The sequence below is a fragment of the Athene noctua genome, chromosome 23 (genome assembly GCF_965140245.1).
Source record: "Athene noctua chromosome 23, bAthNoc1.hap1.1, whole genome shotgun sequence".
Taxonomy (NCBI): Eukaryota; Metazoa; Chordata; class Aves; order Strigiformes; family Strigidae; genus Athene; species Athene noctua.
This window is the reverse complement of record NC_134059.1, coordinates 5,095,996-5,099,849: the sequence shown is the minus strand read 5'-3', so window position 1 is coordinate 5,099,849 and position 3,854 is coordinate 5,095,996.

The window sequence follows — 3,854 nt, the reverse complement described above, 5'->3', positions numbered from 1 at the left end:
ACCTGCCCAGGTGCGAAGGATTTTTTATTTTAAAAATTAAGATGATAAAACCAAGTGTGATTTCCCAGCTCCTGCCCATTCTCGTTTCATATCCTGGAAATGAACTAGAAAAAAACTTTTATTTCCAAAAAACTCTGGGTGGTTCAGAGTTTGACCCGGTTTTAGAGGTAAGGTACTTGTCTCAAATACCAGATCTAGATCGCTACTAGATCTTGGAATCTGGTTTAGGGTCAATTCTATTTGAATGGCCAAAGGCAAATACTTCAATAATAGTGGCCTTAATTTTTTTTGGGGGGGGGGTAATTTAATTAGGAGCTTGATCTGGTTTTGGGGCAGGACACAAAGTGGATTACAGGAGCAGCTGGCTCTTTAATTAGGGCCATTTATCTTTTGTTAATGTTTAACCTTTACTTGCACCGAGAGGCAGTGACGGCGAGGGGCAGAGCCTCGGGTCAGCCAGGTATGCGCAGGGTTGCGTGACTGGGAATACTCTCACCTTGCTCCAGTCCCACTGCAGCACTCCCAAAGTACCAACTGGCAACTGTGACATACAGCTATTTATAGAGACCAGGGACTAGAGGGTAAATATTTATTTAGATTCCGATGCTTAATCTGCTACTGGCTGACTGTGTGGAAAGCCTGAGCCCCCACTCTTTCTGCAGCAATTTATAACCAGAGCCTTCATCTCCTCCCCTTCTCCCCGAGCTCCCATACACATTCCCCAGGATTAATTCTGCAGAAAATGGACATGGCCTGGGTTCAGACCCTCCGGCACCTTCTGGTCCCAGACCATCCTGGCAGGCATCCTGCCCTCCCCATCTCTCCTCTCTCATTTCAACTAACTGGCATTCAGAGGTAGAAACTGCAAATCCAGGCACCCAGAGAGCGCGAAGGGTAACGGCACGAAGCTGCCGTGGCTCTGCTGGGTAGACAGACTTGTTTGTGATGACATGGGATGGGACAGAGCAGCCGCTGGGAGCTGTGGAGCCACTTGGATTCATCACTAAGCTGGCTGAACGATGAGGGCTGTGCTGCTCTATAGGCTGGCAAGGCAGAGCCACTGCCGCGGTAAAGCCACAAAGCCCTACAGTACCCACAAACCCCGCCACTGCCACCCCCTCCTTGCCTCAAGCAGAACAAGAGATCCTTGTCGAGGGTGGGGACAGCAAAGCTGGAAGGGTGCTCCATGTCCATCAGCAAGGACTGGTGGAGACAACATCTCCCCTGCCCCACCCCAGTCACCAAGGGCTGCCCTGGCCCCAGTACCTCCCACCACAACCAGTGACCAAGAGACTGGGAGCTCCACCCCAGCCCCCAAAGCAAGGGCTGTAGTGGGAAGCATCAGCAGAAGAGGCTGCAGACTGGGATGACTGGAGAGGACTGTTAGCATGAGTGGGGTGTGCCTGTGTTTATTAACGAGGTCTGTGCTCGTTAACAGGGCACATGGTCCCAGCTGTCCCATCCCAGGCAGAGCTGGTAAAGCATCCTGTGTGCTGCTTCATCCATCGCAGATGCTGCTGGAGCTCTGCAGCACCGGGGGGAATGACTGGGGGAAGCTGGTGTCCAGACTGGTCCTGCGAGGGCTGGAAAGTCAGGTGAGCAGCAAGGTTTGTCTCTGAGCAAAGGAGAGTGGTGCAGGAAAGGGAGGACAGCTTTGTACAAGCTCATGCCCTGTCTTGGCATGTGAAAGGAGAGTAGTTGGAAGTGGCGTTCTCTGGGGATCCAGGCTGGTGTTTGGGAAAGGTACCCCGGGACAGTCACTGTTGCAGGAGCCCCAGTTTCCCATCTCTGTGCCAGCCCACACCGAGCAATGTAAGCTCTCTGTGCTGTCAGCTGGAGCCTTAGCAGGAGGTGCTGCTGTCGTCCCAGAACAGGCCAGTGGTAGCACCTCCCCATCTAGTATGTGTTGGGCTTTTGTGATAAGAACAGGCGTTTCCCTTTCATTTGCTGGAGTGTTTAATGGCAGTTGAGAATCATGTACTCCTCCGTAATGGATTTTTCCTTTGCAATTTCCTACCCTCATTGTTTCCTGTGTGGACGCATCAGAGATAAGATCCTTAACTTTGGGACAGGTCGAGCAGCTGATCAGGCAGCAGATTACTGCAGCCCTGTCTTCTTCATCCCCGCAGGGCCTGCTGTAAGAGGGATGGCAAAGCAGCAGACTTCTCTCCCTATTTAGCTCTTCAGGCTAGCAAAAGTGTAAGAAGGCCTGGTATCCCTAAACTAACGGGACAACTGAGACTAAATACCTTGTGCAAATTTGTGCACAGGAACCTGTAATACACCCAAGAGCTACCCAGAGCACCCTGCAAAGGAGTGCAGAGTCTGGAAGAAAACCCTCAACACAGCCAGGAGGAGTTTGCATTGCATGTACCATTTTTATTTTCATATATATATATATATATTACATCATTTTAAAACAGAATATTTGTGAAAGAAATGGGGGTTTGGGGGGGTGGGGTGGGGGGGTGAAAGCAGCTCATCGTTTTCCACACAGCCCCTCTGCCTGCCATTTAAAGTGACCTGCCCTGGGGAAAGGCTGGCCTGCAGACAGAGCTTGTTCCCCATCTCCCTGCTGCTACTGAGACAACCTGTGGTTGTCCTCTCCTCCCCTTGGGAAAAAAAGGTGTTTACCAGCCCTTCCCCTCCAGAGTCAGTGCAAAGCATGTTTTATTGCTCCATCATATATATACCCTGGTCCCTTCCTGCAGGGCTGGGAGAGACCAAGGGCTTCCTGGAGGGGTGGAGGAAGGAGCTGGGGAAGGGGCTGTGTGAAGCACCGTGCACTCGGATACCATGAGACGGGCGAGGAAGAACCAGAATTACTAGTGATAGTGTGGATTCAAGTATACGTGTAAAACCCATCACACAGAGCTTCATGGAAGGCTGCCACCAGTTCTGACCAGGAAGAGACCAGTTTCTCCAGGGCAGTGCTGGCCCCCTGAACCTCGCAGCACCCACTGTTTGGCAGGGATGGCTCAGGGTTTGGCTCGCAGCAAGAGGAATGGCTAGAAGGGAGAGGTGGTTCTGAGAAGCAAACTAATAGCTCAGGCAGATTCCTCTATCCAGAAGGAAAAAGCTGGGAGAGAGTGGGAGTAAAAAATGCTCTCAAAGAGGCTCAGTGAATGAGCCTCTTCTTTCAGACTCTCAGCCCTTTTCTATGTACCCGTTATAACCGTCTGAATGAAATTCTTCTGCCTACCCTCATGCTTCTGCTTGAACCAAGATTTTTCTGTCTGGACAACTCCCTGTGTTATATTCCCTTAACACCTCTCCTGGGGTAGCCTCTTGCACAAAGAACTCCTCACCAAATGTACCACCTTCCTCCTGCGCCCCTTGATACGTAGGGAGCTGGCAGAGCTACGAGGAACACCGCTGAGCTCGTGGCCTCGAGCGAGGCTGCGATCAGCTGCCCTGACTCATCCGTGAGCGGTTCCTCCAGCCCTGGGGACTGGCACTGCTGCCTGCACCCCTCTGCTAGGTGTGGGGTGCATCTCAGCCTTCACTGGGCACCGAGATGCTGAAGCCATCCCATCTGTTGATCCTGGGGCTGGGTGGAGAAGGGAAATAGTAAAAGCTTTTCTTTGGTCCCTCTTCCTACCCACTCCAGGAGCGAGCAGACCAAGCAAAGTGCTGGTACCAGTGGGTGCAGCTAAGCTGCAGGCATCAGAGGGAGCCAATCCTTCCGTGGATGCCACCCAAGCTTGGGTCTCTGCTGCTAGAAAAATGAGGTGCTTTCTCAGCAGCTGTCCACCAAACCCTGCAATGATTTAGGTAGCTTTGCTTTGAGTGGGGGTGAGACTTTCCTTCCAACCCAAATGATGCCATGAACAGTCCTCTCCTTGTGAAAAGCC